The sequence below is a fragment of the Capsicum annuum genome, chromosome 3 (genome assembly GCF_002878395.1).
Source record: "Capsicum annuum cultivar UCD-10X-F1 chromosome 3, UCD10Xv1.1, whole genome shotgun sequence".
NCBI lineage: Eukaryota > Viridiplantae > Streptophyta > Magnoliopsida > Solanales > Solanaceae > Capsicum > Capsicum annuum.
The window spans coordinates 55,411,489-55,434,699 of record NC_061113.1 but is presented as its reverse complement, the minus strand read 5'-3'; positions in this window follow the sequence as shown (position 1 = coordinate 55,434,699).

The window sequence follows — 23,211 nt, the reverse complement described above, 5'->3', positions numbered from 1 at the left end:
AACACTACAACTGACTGTGAAATCATGATCGATTAACGTCGTAGTTTTTGAAGTACAAAATGATCCTCGAAGGGTAGGTAGGCATGTATTGTTGTTTCTTTGGGTTTGGTTGTTTCCTAACGAGTGCATGCATTGAAACTCATCCTATCTCTACCTAGACTTTAGCAAGGGTAATCAGATAGGAATAGAGAATCAATAATAAGAACTAGGAGTTATCTTCATTTAATTAGCCTTAAGCTGGTAAATAGGAAAGACTATATTGGGATCATAAATAGGGATTAGTAATGAAAAACCCATGACACATGACCCTTTGTTCTTAGGGATAGTCATCTACAATGGGCGTAATCTAGTCAGTTAGATGATACATAACCTATCAATTCTGCATGCTGAATACCATAAGAGATCACTAAAAGTACAGAGAACCTATGAAATTATTGGGGAGCATAGTCCTAGAGCCATTCTCATACTAATTACAAATCCAACAAATCAATAATGCTTACTATTGATATTTTATATCACGAAACCCACCTCTTTTTTTATTTACCAATTTGTTAGTCAAACACGTGATAGAAATTTGACCTCTTTCCTGTGGGATCGACCCTAACTTTATTGGGTACTATATTTGATCAATGATAATTTTATATCTCATTACGAGGTATAATTTAGGTGACATCAAATTTTGTCACCATTGTTGGGGAATACGGTTATGGAACTAATGTGAGTGTGCCTGTTTGCATTATTGGTTTTTGTTCCTGACTTTACTTTTTTGTTACTTCTAGGTCAATCATTAGTACATGGAAAATACTCAGAGTCAAGGCAATCCCCTAATTTGACTTGATATGGAGCTGGAGAGAACTCTGAGGCACAATCAAAGGATGGTTAATGAAGCAGTTCATAATCAAGGAGACCTGCTCTAAGGGATTCATGAGGACCCATCAATTTTAATCAACCACTATAACAACATGATGGTCAGGAAATCACAAAATGAGTCACTGCTCGATTAATGAATGAGGAATATGGTGATGTCCAAGCTATACCTCCTCTTAGAAGATGATACGGTCACTGCCAAAAATTGTAACCCAACAAAGGTTGGGGTCAAATTCCAAGGGAATACGTGGACTCACGGCTCTCAGCTATTGTAAGCAATGGGTTAAATTGGAAAAGTAAATAGGGGGTTTTATGTATCAATATTGAACAAGGAACAAATGTCAACTTTGATTATAATCAGTCGTAAGTGAATACTATAATTCTGTTCCCCCTGACTTCTCAACTCCATAGGCTTATCATGCTTCGTTGAAGCAACCCGATACCTTGCATGTAGAATCAATAAGTTATGTACCTTCTACAGTCTTTTGGACGAGCAGAAGGATTTCACCCTTTACCTTTTGAGTCTCAGGATGTCGCCTTACTAATCCTTATCTTGATCCCAATTAACTATTATCTTTTGAGTCCATAGTTATTAGGTGAAATCTAACCATCTTACTTAGATAGAACCTAGTAGCATGGATCGATAGTTAAACTCCAAATTACTGTTGTTATTATCTTTTCCTAGTCACTACTCTACTTTTGGAGTAAGTAGCAATAATCTAGGCAGGATCCTAATGTTTGCAACTGCTAGAATAACTATTAAAGTGAAGATAATACAATGCATACATGGGTATCGGTTTAGAACAACAATAGAACTTCCCCTACTTTGTTAATCTGCCAGGGTTTCCACAACCCTAGCTATGAGTTTTAGCCTCTCATGTTTTTGAAGTAATCAACAACATTCATGATTGAAAGCATAAAATGAAATCAAAATAAGAAGAAGTAAAAAAACCCAAAACTGTAATTGAATTAATCAACTGAAGTCAATACAAGAGAATCCTAAGATCAAAATCTAATTTTGGAATCAAAATATATTTTTGAATATAAAAAGTGTGTAGCTTCTACTAAAAAACACATAAAAGGTATTTATAGTACATGAGGAAACCCTAAAACCAAAGATCAAATAAAATATGAGAAAACAGGGTCGGTGGCCACTTATGGTCTGCACTTGTGCCCTGACCCTGGGCGTAGGTAACATTTGTGGCTTGCAGGAAGGGCACAAGTGGCAACCGCAAGTGCCAGAACACAATTTTCCTGCAAATCGACTCTCAGGATTTTGGACTTCTGGCACTTTGTTTTCCTACATGTGGTCCACATGTTGACTTAGCAAGTGCCGGAAGTCATCTTTTCAGCTCTTCTTCAAGTTCCGAACATGCTTTGATCACGAATAAGTCGGAAAGTGTTCCAAACATCCATAATCGCTCCATTAAGTAGCCAAAAACACCCTTTTTCATTTTTTTCACAAACTTAGCAGCCAAAACATGATTTCCTGCCTAACCTACCCAAAATACATCGTATATAACAAAACAACCTCAGAAACCTTCATATTTTCCTTGTTTTAAGCTTCGAAAGTGCTATATTTCTATAGCATATCAACACCCTCAACATAGAATGTATGCATGTCCTCAGGAAACTAAACACAACAAAATAAAAATGATGCTTAATTAGGAGAATCTAAGCTATTCAAAGCAGTCAGTCAACACTTAAACCTCAGAACACAACATCCCTTCTAATCTCACTTTTCAAAATCAACTGTGTATGAACATGAAGCACACCAATGTGACACAATGGAATCAAGGTATGGCATTACATTAACGACAGACAACCACGCTTATGTATAAGTTACACTACCCAAAAAAAGCAAGTAGCAAGCAATATGGATCACGTGCCCTCACAAAAAAGATGTCTCACTCACTCATATAAAATCATACATGCCAATGCAGGGTCAGTCAAGAGACACTCACACTTAGAAGAGAAGTTCCAAGCAGTGTGCATCAAATACCATAGGCTTTTACTTATTTTCTTTACCTTTTTTTTTTTTCAGATAGTCAAGTTAAGATCACTATAGGATTTTTCTCGGCTTGTAATGTAGGCTTGGGGGATGGTATGGTACATATAGACATATCAATTGACTAATCCTCCTTGAAACTACACTAACCTTGTGGTCTCACTTACTAGCCAATTACCTTTTTATTCCTCCCTTATATCTCCCTTTTTATTCTTTATTGCACATTTAGGTTGGGTGTGGTCTTTTTTTTTTTCACTTTTTCATAATTTTTCTTTTCTTTTTCTTTGTCTCTTTCTTTTTATTTTCTTTTTCTACCACACCCAACCCTAATTTTTTCTCTAATTTTACCTTTATATATACTCACTTTATGCTACACACCCTTATGATAGCCACCCCCAACTTAAGCATTTTGCCTGAGTTAACATGCACAATGTCCAAGAAGGACCAGGGTTAAAACCGGTTCATTATAATATAAACAGGAAGGTGAATGAGTAAAATAAAAAGAATAGGCTATAAGGCTCAAAACAAGGATCAGGGGATACAATTGACACATGGAAGATCATTTAGGCTAAAAGTGGACTAAAATAAAAAATGGCCTATGATCCTATCCTAACTGACTATATTTTAACCTAGGCAAGAATAACCGGGCAAGTTCTGAATTCAGCACACAAAGGGAACTAAGTAGCATCTCACACACACATGACACCGAGTTAATATTACAAGCTACTACCTATTCGGTTCATGCAATTGCTAGCAAGTGATTATCATGTCCCTAATCTTAATGCCATGATAAGATCCACAATATTCATACATAAATACATTCACACAGTTCTAACACAAAATTTTGGAGTGGTAAAAATCCATAAAAGCATAATAACTACCCTAAATACTATTAAATTGAAGATGTCTCACTCACTCATATGAAATCATGCATGTCAATGCAGGGAAAATCAAGAGACACTCACACTCAGAAGAGAAGTCCCAAGAAATATGCATCAAATATGATAGGCTTGCCCTTATTTTCTTTACCTTAGTTTTCAAATAGTCAACTTTGGATTAGTATAGGAATTTTCTCGGCTTGTAATGTAGGCTTGGGGGCTGGTATGGTACATATAGACATATCAAGTGACTAAGAATCCTTGGCACTACACTAACCTTGGGATCTCACTTACTAGTCAATTACTTTTTTATTCCACCCTTATATCTCTCTTTTTATTCTTTATTACACATTCAGGTTGGGTGTGGTCTTTTATTGTTTCTTTTTCACTTTTTCACAATCTCTTTTTTCTTTTTATTCTTATCTCTTTTTCTTTTTTTTTTCTACCACACTCAACCCTACTAACTTTTTCTTTTAGTTTACCTCTGTATACCCACTTTACACTACACACCCCTATGATAGCCACCCTCAACTTAAGCATTTTTCCTAAGTTGAGGTGCACAATATCCAAGGAGGACCAGAGCCAAAATAGGTTCATTATAATATAAACGGGAAGGTGAATGGGTGAAATAAGAAAAATAAGATATAAGGCTCAAAATAGGGATCAAGGGATACAATTCACACATGAAAGGTCATTTAGGCTAAAAGTGGACTAAAATAAAAAAATAGCCTATGATCCTTTCCTAACTGACTATCTCTCAACCTAATTCAAGACTAATCGGGCAAGTTTTGAATTCAACACACAAAGGGAACTATGTAGCATCTCACACACATATGGCACATAGTCAATATTATAAGCTACTACCTGTCCAGTTCCTGCAATTGTTAGCAAGTGATTACATATACCTAATCCTAATGCCATAACAAGATCCATAATGCTCACACATATATACATTCATACAGTTCTAAAACATAAAATTTTGGAGGGGCAAAAATCCATAAAAATATGATAACTGCCCTAAATACTTAAAATCTCCCAGTACACAAAAATACAACACAATAAAAAATAAAACACAATACACCACAAATTTTAACCTAGACATACCGGTTCTACAACTATACTGCATTCGACAAGAAAAGAAGCACGACAACAAAAACCCGCGACGGCTATAGTACATCCCACCCCCAACTAAAAACTATGCACTATCCCCAATGCACTAAAATAAAATAGAGGGAAGTGAGAACATACCTGGGATACACTAAGCATCCATGTACCTCAGGTTGCCTCCCAAGCAGCGGCTGATTTACCATCATGGCGTGACTTAGCTCCCTTGGCTACTCAGACTTTGCCAAGGTCAATCTCAACATAGACTCTAACTTTCTCTAGGTTTCCATGTAGTGTTTCACCCGCTACCTGCTTAACTTGAATGGTATGTTACCATTATGCTTTATCTCAATGGCACCATGTGGAAATACCTTAACCACAGTGAATGGTCCAGTCTACCTAGATTTCATCTTGCTAGGAAGCAAGCTTAGTTTTAAATTATACAACAAGGCTAAATCATCAGGTATAAATACTCTTTTTTTAAATTTTCCATCATGATACAACTTTGTTCTTTCTTTGTATATGATCGATCTCTCATAAGCACAGAGTCAAAATTTATTTTACTCATTCACCTTGCTCAGACTCAAGTTTGCAGCATCACACCACTCAAAATTTAGCTTTTTCAACACCCATAGTGCCTTGTACTCAAGCTGAACTGGTAAATCACATGCTTTACAGTATACAAGCTGATATGGAGAGGAACCAATGGGGGTATTATAGGCCGTCCGGTAGGCCCATAATACATCATCTAACTTTTTTGACTAGTCAGTCCTTTTGGCATTAACAATCTTTGCCAATATAGACTTTATTTCTCTATTGGAGACTTCTACTTGACCACTAGTCTAAGGATGGTAAGGTGTTACCACCTTATGTCTTACCCATATCTATCAAGTTGAGCTTTGAACAAGCAGTTAAAAAAGTGAAACCCACCATCACTGATAATAGCATGTGGTGTGCCAAATCAAGACAAAATATTTTCCTTCAAAAAAATGGTGACTCCTCTGCCTTTATTATCTGGAAGGACAACTGCCTCACCCATTTGGACATATAGTCAACTACTACTAGAATGTATGTCATGCTATAGGAGCTCACAAATGTGCCTATAAAATTGATCCCCCATACATCAAATAACTCTAACTCCAGAATGGGTGTCATAGGGATTTCCTGGCACCTTGAAATATTGCCTTGACGCTGACATTGGTCATAGGATTTTGCAAAATCATGAGCATCCTTGTAAATTTAAGGATAGTAAAACTCACACTTTAGAATTTTGTGGGCTTTCAGTGTGCCGCAATGGTGACCTTCTAGTGGTGATGAATGACAAGCCTTTAGAATGTTCATCATCTCCACCTATGGAGTAGATATTTGAATCAAATTATCCGTGCAAATTCTAAACAAATACGGATCATACCAAAATAACTTCCTGACTTAATGCATAAATCTTCTTTGCAGTAGGAAGAAAAGATCTTCTGGGAGAAGATCGTTTACCAAATAGTTAAAAATCAGTAAATCGGGGAATCAAATCTTGAGATACCGCAAACACTCACTTATCTTGAAAAACATCATCTATCTCAAGATCATCTCCTAGTTTTTGTGTGGTCTCCTCTTCAAGTATGGACAAGTGTTCTGCAACCTGATTTTCTTTCCCTTTTTGGTATTTTACTTTAAAATCAAACTCTAGTAGCAAGAGAACCCAACGAATCAATATTGTCTTGGCATTCTTCTCTAACATCAAGTATCTCAAAGATGCATGGTCAGTGTTCACTATGACCTTTGTCCCAATCAAGTAAGACTAAAATTTTTCAAAAGCATAAACCACCTCAAGAAACTCTTGTTCTTTAACTGTATAATTTTTTTGTGTGGGGTTTTAAGCTATGCTGGCATAGTATATAGGGTGTAATATATTTTTTCTTCTTTGGACTAGAACAACTCCCAAGGCCACTTTGCTCGTATTACACATTATCTCAAATGGTGTAGACTAGTCAGAAGACACAATAATGGGTGCCGAAATCAACCACTCCTTTATGTATTTGAAAGCCTTACAAAAAGCATCATCAAATAAAAATTTCACCTCTTTCTCTAAAAGTTTGCATAAAGGACTTGTAATTTTAGAGAAATCCTTGATGAACCTCTTATAAGAGCTCGCATGACCCAAAAAGCTCCATATTCCTCTAACTAATATTGGTGGTGGCAATTTCTCAATCATCTCAATCTTCTCTTTATCCACCCAAATACCATGTTTGGAGATCTTGTGCCCTAGCACGATACCTTCTTTCACCATGAAGTATAATTTTTCCCAATTTAGTACTAAATTGCACTCTTCACATATCTGTAGTACACTGGCCAGATGGGCCAAACTGTCATCAAATGAGTCCCCAACCACTGAAAAGTCATCCATGAATACTTTGATTGTGTCTTTCACCATATAAAAAAATAAGGACATCATACTTCTCTGAAAAGTGGCAGGCATATTACATAACCCGAACGACATCCTCTTGAATTCAAAAGTCCTATAAGGGCAACTAAAAGTAGTCTTTTCTTGGTCTTCGGGAGCAATCATGATTTGATTGTAACCCGAATACCCATAAAGAAAACAATACCAACCCTTGCCTGCTAATCCTTTAGTATCTGATCTATGAATGACATAGGGAAGTGGTCCTTTTGTGTCCACTTGTTCAGCTTTCTATAATCCATGCAGACTCTCCAATCGGTCACTGGCCTCATTGGTATTAATTTATTCTTTTTATTTTGAACCACTTTGATTCCCCCTTTCTTTGGCATAAATTAAATTAGGTTCACCACTTGATGTCTATAATGGAAAAAACCACCCCAATATCTACCCACTTGATTATCTCATTTTTCACTACCTCCTACATAAGAGGATTCAATTGCCTTTGATACTCAATACTGGGATGCTGTCCAGCTCAAGCTATATTTAATGAGTGCATAAAACTACTGGAATCCCCACGATATTTGTAATGGTCCACCCAATAGCTCTCTTGAATTTCTGCAATACTGATGTCTAATCTCTTACCTGTGCTTCTGCTAAATCTGCCACCACAATCACCAATAAGGTTTTGTTAGCCCCCTAGAATGAATACTACAGATGAGAGGGAGGTCCTTCACTTCCAAGACCGATGGATCTTCAATGGATAGTTTTGTAGGCAGATTAGTTCTGTTCTTCAAATCAAGATCTAGCTTCTTAGGGACATATTTGTAAGAACCTATGCCATGTAGTGCATGCACCAGCTCATCATATTCATCTATCCCATCACTCTAAAAATTTATGGTCACTGTACTAATGCTTCTACCCTTAATCTCACCTCAATAGGTACATACACTGCAACAACATCATCTTCCACTGCATCAATCATTGCTACCACTCTCATAAATCAGGCTATAAAACTGTCATGTATATATTCAATACTATTTACTCATTATTCTATTTAAAGGTGATATCTTCTAGATCCATATCAATCAACACTCGACCAGTGGACAAAAAGGGTCTACCCAAGATAATTAAAGAGTGGGCATCTACTTCATAGTCTAAAATTATAAAAATCTACCGGATATGTGAATGTTACCACCCTAACTTCAACATTGCGCACAACACCCACTAGCTACCTTATAGATGAATTAACTATCAATAGCCTTGTAGATATAGGCTTGAGTTCTCCTAATCCTAACTCTTTGTATATCACCAATGGCATTAAATTTATTCCTGCTCCCAAATCACATAGAGCTTGGTTAATGTCATAAGGCCTAATAGAACATAGGATGGTGACTGCACCTGTGTATTCTTTATTTTCTACTGATGGTGCATGAAAATTCATGCTAAACTTCTGCACTGCATCTTGGATCTCTTCTGCAACCCAGTCATTACCGTCATTACTTTCAAAATCATCATCACTACAAGTTAGCTTCTCAAATTCAGCTTTAGGTGCATCATCCACAACAATATCATCTTTCTTTGGCTTATTAGTAGTGGGTAAAAATGCTCATCTAGTGGGGCATCACTCCTAGTGTCAATAGCCAGATAATGCATAACTGTCGAAGGATTCTGCACAATGTCACTGGACCAAAGTGGTAAAGATTTGCCCATACTGCTGCTCCAAATACTTGGTAGTGGTTAAATATGACTTAACCCTCTAGTGAATCTTGAAATATCAGTCTTGAGTTCTTTAAGGTAAGTTTCCTAGCTCTCTTTACTCTTCATCAGCTTAGTCAAAATATCTTTTATTCTTGATTCTGCATCTTGTCTACTAGGTGGAATGTATTTGTCTCTATCCTCATAATAGTTCTGACCTTGATTACCATGCCTTTGGTCTTGGAAACTTGCTAACTAGCGATCCACATACTTTGCTTCCTCTTCTAACTCAGACTCATGCACCCTAGAAGCTGCACCCTATGCCCCTACTTATCAACCTTTGCAAAATTTATTGTTGCAAATTATTTAGCTAACTTACCAATATCTATCCTCAATAGCGAAATCTACTAAGCTACAACATCCTCAGCTACTCTCCACTCATCGAAAGCTCTAATGGAATATATGTTAAAACCTCTCTCAATCTCATGAATTTTCCACCCTTGATTAGTTAATGAGATCTGATCCATACTACTAGAAGCTATCTCCCATCATAATCTCATAAAGGCTCCTTCGGAGATAATGTCTACCATTTCTATAGAATGATAGTCAGGGCTCTATAGATTATCTCCAACAAGCTTATCCCTAAAATCTGGTGGTTGGGTACCATTACAAGCTTCTTCTTGAACCTGAACCATGACTTATACTTAGATTCTAACTAAAACTGCCTGAAATTATAAATCTCATCCTTGAGCTACAATACCCTAGATGGAGGAAAGAACCTATTCAAGAAATATCTGCGTAACTTGCTCCATGTAGTGATAGACCCTCTTAGAAGTTCCCTTAGCCACAAAGATACTTCTGTAGTAAGTGAGAAAGGAAACAACCTCAATCTTAGTGCCTCCTAATCTACCCCTAGAATGGTGTATGAAGTATAGATCCTAGTAAAATTTGCTAGATATATGTTTGCATTATCTATAGGCAACCCTGCAAATACACTCTTTAAGTATAAGAGCTGGATCATAGCACTTGAGATATTTTTGACATTAGGGGGTAAAACTGAAGGAATATTTCTCCAACATATCCCAGATCTTATTCATCATCTTCATACAAATGAACATACTGATATGCTATGATTACTTGAAGTCGGCCTTCTCTAACTTTGTTCTAGTTTTTACTGAGTACTGCTCGATGGTCTGCTACCTATCTCTACTCAACTAACTCTGCATCTCGAGCTGTGCATTTAGCTTCCTCTACTACCCTCCTTTTATTTTTAAATTAAGCTAAAAGCTCACCAGTCTATCGATCAACAATGTCCTAAACTCTTTTAGGAGGAGGGAGAGGTAAATCATCTTTTTTTTTATTCCACCATCCTACTAGGTGTTTGTAGGATCCTCCTTGGATTGGGATTTAATGGGTGCAAGGGATTGCCTCTACTTCATGTGTTAGGCATACACTGGCGTATACCCAACTAATAATAAAAACAAAAAGAACACTCAAAAACTACAACAACTTCAAATCACAAATCAACACCGTAATCCCCGTCAATGGCGCCAAAATTTGGTTACGTCCAAGCTACTTCTCCTCCTAGAAGATGATACGGTCACTGCTAAATATAGTAATCCAACAAAGGCTAGGGTCAAATCTCAAGGGAATACATAAGCTCACGACTCTCAGCTATTGTAATCAATGAGCTAAACTGGAAAAGTAATTGGGGTTCTTGAGTATCTATATCGAACAAGTGACAAATATCAACTTTGGTTGTAATCAGTCATAAGTGAATACTAGGATTGTGTTCCCTTGGCTTCTCAACTTCGTAGTCTTATCATGCTTTGTTGAACTGACTCGATACCTTACATGCAGAATTGATAAGTGATGAACCTTCTATAGTCTTTCGGACGAGCAAAAAGATTTCACCCTTTACCTTTTTGAATCTAAGGATGTCGCTTTACTAACCCTTATCTTTATATCAGTTATCTAGTACCTTTTGAGTCTCTAGTTATTAGATGAAATCTAACCATCTTACTTAGATAGTACCTAGTGGCGTGGATCGATAGTTAAACACCAAATTTCTGTTGTCATTATCTTTTCCTAGTCACTACTCCTCTTTAGGAGTAAGTAGCAATAATCTAGTTGGGATCATAACATTTTTAACCGCTAGAATATCTATTAAAGTGAAGATAATATAATGCATGCATAGGTATTGGTTCAAAACAACCATAGAACTTCTTCTACTTCGTTAATCCGCTTGGGTATCCATAACCCTAGCTATGGGTTTTTAGCCTATCATGCTTGTGAAGTAATCAACAACATTCTTGAATGAAAGCATAAGATAAATCACAATAAAAAGAAGTAAAAAAACCCAAAACCATAACTAAATTAATTAATTCAAGTCAATACAAGAGAATCCAAAGATCAAAATCTAATCTTGGAATCAAAATATATTTTTAAATATTAAAAGTGTGTAACTTATAATAAAAAAAACATAAAGGGTATTTATAGTACATGAGAATACCCTAAAACCAAATCCCAAATGAAGTAGGAGAAAACAGGGTCGGGGGCCACTATGGTCAGTATTGCGCCCTGACCTTAGGTGCATGTAGCATTTGTGGCCTACAAGAAGGGTGAAAGTGGTAACTTCAAGTGCCAGAGCACTTGGATATTTTGTATGAACTTAGCATCCAAAACATTATTTCCTGCAAAACATACCCAAAATGCATCATATCCAATAAAACAACCTCAGAAACCAGTATATTTTCTTTATTTTAAGCATCAAAAGTGCTATATTTCTATTGCACATCAGAATATGCTAGGCAAGTAATTGTCAAGCGGGCAGCAAGGGAAGGGCAGGCTAGACCAGATGATGTATATCATTTAGTGGCGCTTGATGCGAGGGATAGACTAAAGATAAATAAGGGAAAACAACCTCTCCAACAATATCTTCCTATTTATCAAGTTCAAGAGGAAAACTTGGGTCTTGTTGATCAAGAATAAGTTTGACATCACAAGTGCAATAATCCAACTGCAAAATTTAAAAGGGGTATTTGCTGGCCTTTCTACTAATGATGCAAACATGCATATTATGAACTTTGTGGGGATCGCTATTCGACTAACGCTATTTCCATTCTCTTTTATAGGAGAAGCTACATTGTGGTTGGATGAATTGCCCCATGGATCTATTACCACTTGGAATAATTTGAGGATGCTGTTCTTGAACAAATTTTTCTCCCCCTCCAGAATATTGTAATTGAAAGATGAGATATAAACCTTCCTATAGTTGCATTTAGAGGCATTATATGAGACTTGGTTGAGGTCTAAGAAAAAGATACAGAGTGTTCCAAACTACTAAATAACTAGTGAAAACTTGTTAGAGATCATCTATAGTCTTAAATCCTAACAATAAGGTTGTAGCATACACTATAGCTGGTGGAGCATTCATGACTCTCCGATGGGAGCATGCTTCTAAGATATTAGATTGGATCACGAAAACCAATTAAGGGTAGCAAACTCAAGAGGCAAATAGACCAATTTATATTTATACAATTAGAGCATCGACAGAATAGAGAGCGCTAAATGAGACAATGGCTCAAGACATAGCACAAATAAGGGCTGAGATTGGATTTCTTACTATGCAATTTGTGGTAGTCGGAGTGGAAAAGTTTTAGGTGAACAAGGTAATGCATCTAGATATGAAGATTTTGATTCTGAAGAGGAAACTAAATATATTTACATAAAAGTGGTGAGTTTTTTAGCCAAGGTTCTAATTAAGATAATTGGAACTCTAGGCAAGGGAATCAATGTCAAAACTATTATGGAGAAAATTACAATAGGCCTAGGTATAGAGCTGGAGTAGGGATATGAGCAGACTTTACATTCTATAGGGAAATCTTGATGCCAACTCTTGAAATTCAAAGATGGAAGATGTACTTGCAAAACTTGTTAGGAGGTTAGAGAGCCAAAAAAATTGCCTTAAGGAGATTAGGGAAGACATTTTGGGAATGAGTCAAAAAGTTGAGTGTCATCCAATCGCCATGAAATAACTTGAGAAATAATTTGGGCAAAGGAACGTCACATTGAATCAATATCAACCGATCTTACTTCTGAGGAACACCATTTAGAATTTTAAGAATGATGGACATTGCGTAGCCATTACAACTAGAAGTGGCAAAACTACTACCGAGCTATCTATGCCCATGGTTGATAATAAGAGGGACAAAATTGTGATTATTAACAATGTGAATAAGAATGAAGTTGAGAATTTAGTGGTAGATGAGGATGCATCTCAAAAGCCTCTAGTCGCTGAAAAAGTAGCTAGGTCTAACTTGGGGAAGGGAAAGGAGGTCATACCATTATTGAAACCCATTCCATAGCCTCCTCCTCATTTTCCACAAAGAATTAAAAAAACTAAAGAGGGAAAATATCAAAAGTTTATCTTGACATTAAAGGCTTGTCAATGAACTTCCCTCTTGTGGAGACTTTAGAACATATGCTAGACTATGCGAAATTTATGAAGGATTTGGTGACCAAGAAGAGGACTATGAGTTTTGAGCATGTGGATAATACATATCATTGTAGTGAAATAGCCTCTAGATCATTGATTTAGAAAAAGGAATACCCAAGTGTATTTGAGATCTCATTCACTATTGGGTGTTTAAACTTCACAAAGTCATGTAGTATAGTGGAGAGTATTCCCACCTACCACACGGGTGACCCAATTTTGATAATAACACTCAAAATACACTCTTGAATAGGTACAACGAACATTGTTAATATATTTTACTCAACAAGGAGTCAGGGTCAAATTCACAGTAAACAATGTGAGTAGTGGTCTAGTAAGTACAAAATAAAGTAACTCGCTAAAATTTAAACCTAAGATACAAGTATTTTGGGGGGTTTTGATTGTAAAGGGGAAAATGGATAAAATCAATTTAAAATATGAATAAGTGATCAATGGCTTTCAAAAAAATGAAAAACAACAAATGTGACGTGGGTAATAAATTCTATCAATGATGCATCATATTTGCTTAACTACTCACAATTTAATCACGGATCTAGTAAATTAGACTTGGATTCAAAATTTCCTACTAACGTGACCATTGAGTGTTTAGTCCTTGCTTGTTCTTTCAAACCAATATTAGAAGCATGAGTCACAAAGCCAACTTTAGGCTATGCTAAGATTTGACTATATCTAGCAAAAAATTCCATAAGATAGGTCATACGAATCAAATTGCACTAAATTAATCTTTCCTAAGCTCAATTAGCTATTTCAAGCATTAATCGAGGTAGATGGGCAATACCCACTCTAGTCTCCTCTTTTGAGATCAACTAGAGTAGAAATGGTAGAACATGAGATTAGTTTTTATAAACAAAACCTATTTCCAAATCAAGAGCAATTAATTAATACGAAATCATGAGATCGAATCATAATCCAAATTCTATACACAAGTATTGCATTATCTCTAACTACAAATACTCAAATATCTAAATTTACATCCAAAATCCAGATATATTATTTCCTCATGAGTCGAGGAAATTTAAGGTAGAGTAGTTTATTAATTTGAAGCAGGGAAATATGTCTATGAAAGAGTATTCTATGAAGTTAACAAAATTCTCCAAGTATGCTCTAAAGAGGGTAGCTGAGAAAAGTTCTCACATGTGTAAGTTTGGTTTTAGTCAGAGTTAGTGGTAAAGAAGGGTAGGACTACTATGCTAATTTGAGAAGTGGACATCTCCAGATTTATGACTCATGATGAATAGATTGAGGTGAAGAAGTTAAAAAAAAGAGAGGAAGACTAAGAGAGCTATGATAGGTAGCATTAATTATTCTCAGTAGAGGTTGAGCAGTGGAAATTTCTCTCTTTTAGTAGAGATCTTAAGCTCCAGCACCATCATTTGTTAGTGTTTTATCTGCCAGGCACAGTCAAGATTAGAAATTTAGAAACCAGGCTCTATTCACAAAATATTATTTCTAATGGTTGTACCTTCCCAACTTGTAAAAAGAGCTAGAAAAACCACCCTCGAGAATTTTTGATAGGTAGGGATGGATGTTTTAGTTATGGTAATTTAGGTCACGAACTTCTAGCTTGCCCATATGCAAAGAGAAGTAACATTAATAGTCATACTCAGGTTGCCTCCTCAACAAATTTAGTAGGTCATAGACTCCGAGATTGCCCATCTGCCAAGAGAAGTAAAATTAATGGTCATACCAAAGCTGCCTCCTTAGAAGATTTAGTAGGTCACCCAACTCAATAGGGTGCCTTATTTAGTGTAGGAGGCAGGTAGTGCTATAACAGTTTCTATGCTTTGAAGACTCGATAGCACCAGGAGATTTTATCTGATGTAGTTGCTGGTACGTTATGAGTTTTCTATATTGATGTATTCTCTTATTAGGTTATAGAACCACACTTTTCTTAGTGAATTCATGTATTGAGCAGATTTCAATGTCAATACCAAAACTCTTGTAGAACCCCTCTTAGTCTTTACTCTTGTTAGTGACTCAGCTGTAGCTTAATGGGTATATAGAATTTGTAGTTTATCATAAAATTAACATATTTGATTTAATAGAGTTAGATATGATCAATTTTGATGTTATTATCTACATGGATTAGTTACATTACTATTATGCCTCTGTAGACTATAGAAACAAAGTTTTTAAGTTTTAGTTTCAAGATAAACCAATTATAGAATGGAAGGGTAGCACTTCTGCGCATGTAGGTCGATTTGTGTCTTACATTGAGTCTAAAAAAATAATCTCTAAAGAGTTGAATCTATCATCTTATTTGGGTTACAGATTCTAAGTAAGAAACCATAAATCTTTAGGTAGTTGTGAATGAGTTTCCATAATTATTTCTCGATGATCTACCTAAATTTCCTCTTGATCATGAGATAAACTTTGGCATAGACCTTCTTTCAGGTACCTATCATATCTCAATTCCTCCTTATAAAATGGCTCTTGATAAACTAAGAAATTAAATAAATAGTTAAAAGACCTCTTTAAAAAAGGTTTTATCAATCCAAAATCTGTTCATGGAGTGTTACAATTCTCTTTGTGCGTAAGGAAGAAAACTTGCTTAAAATGTGCATCGATTAGTATCAGTTGACCAAATTCACCATCAGTCATAAATATCATATTTCTAGGATTTATAACTTATTTGACCAGCTTTAGGGTGCCAATTTTTTTTAGTGATAGACCTTATATTGGCTATCATCAACTCAGAGTCAAAGGTGACTTTCCAAAGACAACCTTTAGAACTCGATACGACCACTATGAATTTTTTGAGTATGTCTTTTGGACTAACCAATATCCTGCAACTTTTATGGACTTGATAAATAGGGTGTTTAAGCAGTACTTGGGTAGATTTTTCATTATCTTTATAGATGACATAATTATTTATCCTAGGAGTGAGGATGAGCATGCATACCTTTGAGGATTGTCATGCAGACTCACAAAGACTACCAATTATTTTCTATGTTTAGCAAGTGTGAGTTTTTGTTGAGGGCGTTCAGGCTAATTTCAAAAGACTGGAGTAGTTAGAAACTGACCTAGACCCATTTCTCCATTATATATTAGGAGTTTCCTAGGTTAGCTGGTTACTACAGACTATTTGTTGAATGATTTTCATCCATTGCTTCTCATATGTCCTGAATGATTCACAATATAGTCATATATCAATAGTTGGATACTTATAGAAGAGTTTTTAAAAGTTGAAGAGTTACTTTACTTCTGCTTGAGTTTTAACTATACTAAAAGTTATAGATGGGTTTGTTGTTTATTGTGATGCATCTAGAGTTATCTAGGGTTTAGTATTTATACAATATGGTAAGGTCATTGCTTATGCATCTAGATAGATCAAACCCCATGAGATGCATTACCCGACTCATAATCTCATGTTGGTAGTTATAGTTTTTGCCTCAAAGATTTGGAGGCACTATCTATATGGAGTTTATGTGTATATAATATATCATAAGATCCTTTAGTCTATGCTCAGTCAGATAGATCTAAATCTTTCTTATAGGAGATGGCTAGAGTTATTGGAAGATTACGATTTGAGCATTTTTTGCCATCCAAGTAAAGCTAATGTAGCGACTGATGCTCTTAGTAGACTTTGATGGCATTACTCATGTAGAGTATGAGAAGAAAGAATTAGTTTGTGATGTCAGCAGACTTGATATATTGGTATTCACTAAGTTGATTCAACGGAGGTGGTGTTATGGTTTAAAATCTTCTTTAGTGGAAGAGGTGAAGGCAAAGAAAGATATCAATCCTATTTTGCTTAAGTTGAAAGAAGTAGTATAAACTCATAAAGTTGAGGTTTTCTCCAAAGGAAGAAATGGTGTCCTTTCTTGTCAGGACCAATAATGCGTTCCAGATATAGATGATTTAAGATAGTGGATATTGACATAATCTCACAATTCTTAGCATTCTATTCACCTAGGTGAAACCAAGATGCTTCATGACCTACGAGAAGTTTACTAGTGGAACGGTATGAAGAAGGATATCGCAGAATTTTTGGCTAAGTATCTAAATTTCCAGTGGGTTACTAGGTGTTTTAAAAGAATATTAGTATTCCTACTTGTTAGTGGAAAGAGGTGAATATGGATTTCATTCTAGGGTTATCTTGTACATGCCGCAACATAATTTGGTTTGGATTATTATTGACTGGATGACTAAGTCAATGGATTTGTTTCTAGTTAACACTACAGATTTAGCAGATGATTATGCTAGAGTTTATCTTAGAGAGTTGGTCAAGTTGTATGGAGTCCATAGACTACCATTTCAAGTAGGGTACTCAATTTACTTTGCAGTTTTGGAAGTTTTTTCAGAAAGGTCTCGGTACCTAAGTTTGTCTTACCATAGCATTTCACCCACATAGAGATGGTTAGAGAGAGTGAACCATTTGAACATTGCAGGATATGTTGAGAGCTTGCGCGATCGACTTCAAATGTAGATGGAATAATCACTTGCCTCTCATTGAGTTTGCCTATAATAATAGTTATCACTCTAGTATTCTGATGGCTCCATTTGAGGTACTTTATAGTAGAAGGTATACATCTCTTATTAGTTAGTGAAGCTACCTTAATAAGGCTTGATTCAGTTCATAAGGCTATAAAGGAGGTTTAGCTTATTAGGGAGAGGCTAAAAATAACTCAAAGTCTTTAGTAATCCTATGTAGATTTAAGGAGAAGAGAGCTTGAGTTTGTAGCTAATGATTTAGTTTTACTTGAAAATTTCACCCATGAAAGGGAAGATCAACACTTGATATGTTGGTCCTTATAATATTTTGAGGCTCATTAGCGGTGTGGCTTATAGGTTAGATTTTCCTGTAGATTTAGCCTCGGTGCATCAACTTTTTTATGTGTCTCCATTGAAGAAATACATTGGTGATATAGCCATAGTTGTGCCTTTAGAGAGTGTGGGCATGAAAGATAATCTCTTTTACAAAAACAACCTAGGTGAGATTCCTAATTGTCGGTTCATAAATTGAGGACCAAGGAAATTGTTTCAATGAGTGTTTTTTTGGAAGAATCAACTTGTTGAGGGAGTTACTCAGGAAGCAGAAATAGATACGATGACCAAGTACCCTCACCTTTTTCTTTCTAGTCCAGTTCAAACTTGAGGTAACAAATCTCTCCTTAGTAATCCACTTAGTTTCATGTCCCTCAATTAGTTTCATGTCTTCACATTCATGGATGTGTCATAAATTTAGTTTAGTTTTATTTCAGTCAAAAATTCAATTATCATGTCAGTTATAAGCCTTTAAATCTCAATTTTGGGATTGCATCTTTATCTCTATCTTCCAGCCTAGTTAGTCTTTATTTAAGGTTAAATGTTCCCAAAGGGAATATATGGTAACATCCCAAAGAACTAAACATCATATCCTAGACTTAGTTTAGAAAATTAGTTTAAATTAATGCAAAATTAGTTCAGGCCCATCGTATGTTGTACTACGCTATATAAGATTATTTCCAAGGTTATAACAAACAAGATTCAAGGAGTGATGGTTGATTTAATTGATAATTGCTAGGATACCTTTGTACCTAGTAGGCTGATAGATGATAACATAATTATGAGTCATAAGCTACTAAAGAAATATGGAAGAAAGGGAGATCACTGAGGTGTATGATTAAGGTAGACATGCACAAAGCATATGACTCGGTGGAGTGGGTGTACATTGAGTAAATCTTATGTCTACTGGGGTTTCTTGAATTGTTTGTAAATTGGAAAATAGCTTGCATAAAGATTGTGACCTATAGTATTTTTATTGATGAGTAACCTTCGGCCCTTTTCATTTCAAGAAAGGGCTACGACAAGGGGACCCCATACCCTTTTCCTATTTGTACTTGCAACAGAGTATCTAAGAAGATTATTTAGGCCTTTGAAGCAAAATGTAGAATTCAGATTCCACCCTTGATGCGCTAAGTTTAACTTAGTGCAAGTGGGATTTGCTGATGATTTATTACTATTTTATAGGGGTGATATTAATTTGGTCACATGCCTACATGAAAGATTTAAATTATTTTTAGAGGCATCTGGTTTGATAGCTAACATAACTAAAGTACTGTGTATTTTGGTGGCATAGACTCAAGAGTGAAAAAACTAATCCGAAGTATCTTAGGATATATGAAAGATGAGCTGTCTTTTAGGTATCTAGGGGTACTTTTAAGGTTTTTTTTTGGTCTAATTTGTGATTTTATTTATAAATAATCAGTCTAATACATGATGGGCCAATCCATCTTACAAATCCAACTCAACAATTGACCCAAATAATAATTGATCCAAATAAATAACAAATAGACCGGCCCAATTAATTAACCCGGTTCAAAAAACTCATATAAGATGAGTAGGGTTTCCAAATTCAGCAACAGAGCTGAACTCCCCCTTCTCCGCCTCTTTTTTCATGTTCTGCTTTACCAACCTTCAATTTTGTCGTCTTTAAATTTGGGTGGTACACACTGTACCATTGTTGCTCCAAGATGATGATTCTAGCTTTCATGAGTGAGTTTTTTCCCTTCTTACTTATTTTGGTGCTTACACTTTCACAAAATCTTTGATTTGATTCCTTCTTCCTTATTGTTTCAGGTGAAATCTTCAGTATGTGTCCAGTTCTTTTTGGTACTAACACATTGGTTCTCGTCTTCTGGCCCTTGCTTCCTTCTTCAAGTAAGTCCTCTACATTTCTAAGCTTGCTTCTTGACTTATCTGTTTCTTTTGACCATCTTCTTAGTCTCTGAGTGTACCTATAGCTAGGATGGAGATAATGGGATGCTCAGACCCATTGATACTTGAAAAGAAGCAAATAGTTCAGTCGCTTGAAGCTTATTTGACTTGGTGACCCCTGATGTACTGAGTTTCCTTTTTTGATGGCTGGTGTATATAGGAAAACTTTCATTTTCACTTTTTTTGTTCAGTTGCCTTGGTTTTAAATATATTATATGTGAGAAACCTTGTTGTAGCCTTCCCAGTCCCCTTATCCTCTTGCTAAATTTAACCTTAAATATGGGCATTGTTGCTTGTCACTGTTAAGTGTCTTCCTGCCTGAACTTTGTAGTAGGTTGAATACTGTAAATATGAACTTCTCCTGCTCAAATGCTAGATTAGCTAAGTAATCTGCAAATTGGTTGCCTTCCCTGAATATATGTCTTTTTTGTACTTGCTTGTTTTGTAACAAAAACTTTATGCTGTTTACTGTATCTGCTATCTTCCATGGTATTTCCCATTCCTGGCTTAAGAATTTCTACATTGCTAGTGAGTCTGTCTAAATAATAACCTTTTCTTGTCCTAACCGACTACAATGAATGACTGCTTGCATTATGGCTCAGCTTCTGCTGCCATGTTGTCTGTCTTCCATAATTGCTCCTTCTACATACACTAGATCTCTCTTTACATCCCTTAAGAAAAATGCCCATAAGCTGCTTCCTGGATTCTCTTCTGATGCTCCATTTGTATTGTATTTACACCAACCCTTCTCTGGAAATTCCCATAGCACAACCTTAGATGTGACTCTAGGTTTTAGCTGACTGAGCTGATTCAAAATTGTTGGACAATCCACTGCGAATTCATTGTTGGTTTCCTCACCTTCAGTAGCATCCTTATGTGTTTTCTAACATTGAATATCATTCTATGCATACTAATCTCTTTTCCTCCACGCTTCTTAGCATTCCTCCTCTTCCATATTTCCGATATTATGGTTGCTAGTATTGCTCTGTAATAGGATTTCTCCCTTTTTTTAACTTGAGCATTCCACCAAGTATAAATTTTCTCTCTTAGACTCCTTCCTTGTATGTTTATTCTTACAAAATAAGAGAAATAGGACCAGGTCTTATTAGCTGAAAATAATCTCAGTAGCACATGTGATATAGTCTCTTGTGCTGGGTTTTGACAACACCAGCACTTGGAAGGACCATGTATCCCCTATATTCTAACTGTATCATCAACTGAAATCCTTTCCCTCCATATTATCCATATTAAAAATAAAATCATGAAAGGTAACCCTTTTATCCATAGTTGCTTATAAAATTCATTACGCTCTCCCCTCTGTCTAACATACTGCCATGCAGACCTTATTGTGAAATTTTCTTTCACTTCCAAGCTCTAAATTAGCTTGTAATTTTGCTTTGTTAGCTCCACTTTCCTTATTTTGAGCATTACATGATCCACTATATCATCTGTAAACATACTCTTCAGAACCTCCTCATTCCAGCTCCCATTAGTCATTAAATCACTGACACACTGATACTTATCATCCCATTCCTTACTTTCCTCACTAAGAGAGTACATATCTCCCAAACCACTCCAGTTGTCATACCATATATGAGAATCTCCTCTCCTAATTTTCCATATAATGAGATGATCTATCAAATCCCTGACTTGCAGGATTATTTTCCATCCCTGAGAACCACTGCCTACTTTCCACATGACTTTCTTAGGATGGAGCTTTCTACAGTACTTTTTAAAAATGTATTGACTCCAAATTGTCTTATTGGTTCTAAAATTCCACCACAGTTTACAAAAGAGTTGTTTAAACATCCTGTAACCTTCTAAATCCATGTCCCCCTTCAGCTTCTGGTAAACACATAGTTGACCAAGGCACCCAGTGTCTTCTCGTACCTCCAATAGTACTACTCTAAAAACTTTTTGCAATTGTCTTATGGATAGTATTAAGAAAATTCTTAGGGGGATTTATCACTGATAGATAGTGTATTGGTTTGCTTTGTAGGGCATGTTTAATAAGGACTTCTCTACCATCATAGGATAACAACTTTCCTTTCTAAGCTTGCAACTTAGAACTGATTCTATTCAAGATATGCTGGTAGTACACTTTCTTATTTCTCATATAGAAAATAGGACATTCCAAGTAGTTGAAAGGGAATTGTTGCCTCAATATCCCTATTAAAACTTCTGCCATTACTACTACACCATTAGACACATTGTCATATGAATAGATGACATTTTTTTCTCTATTGATTTTCTGTCCTGACACACATTCATACCTCTTTAAAGTATCTATCACTAGCTGCAAAGTGCCTAGTTCTGCCTTACATGGAATGATCATTTCATCTACAAATTCCAAGAGGTTGATTTTAGGACTTCCTCTAGGCATCCCAAAGAGTCTGAATTCCATTTTAATCATGAGTTTCTTCAAGCTTCTTGATAAAACCTTTGTTGCAATTATAAAAAGTGTAGCTGAAAGAGGGTCACCTTAGTTTAGACCTCTAGAGGATTTGAAGAAACCTTTTAGTTGTCCATTTAGTAAAACAGAGTACCAATTGTTTGCCAATAGCCTGAATACCATATTAATCAGTTGTTCCCCCAAACCTATTCTCCTCAGAACTTTGGTTAGAAACAACCATTCTACCTAGTCATATGCCTTCATCATATCAAGCTTCATCACCATATTTAGAGGTTTACCTCTCTTCCTAATTTCAGAAACTATCTCTTAAACCACCAAAATATTTTCAGCTATACTCCTTCTTTGGATAAAATCAACTTGTTCTTCAGATACAATATGAGGGAGGATACCCTTAGTCTTTTCATTAATAAGTCTAGAGAAAATTTTATTCATAAAATTACTAAGAGATATTGGTCTACGATCTAAAAAGTTACTTGACACTAACTTCTTTTGTAATAATACCAAGTTTGTATGATTCATAAATCTTGGAAGATCATAACCACAAAAAAAACTATTACAATTTGATGAAGGTCCTTTGAAATAATACTCCATACATCCTGGTAGAATGCCTCTGTTATGCCATCTGGACCTCCTGCACTA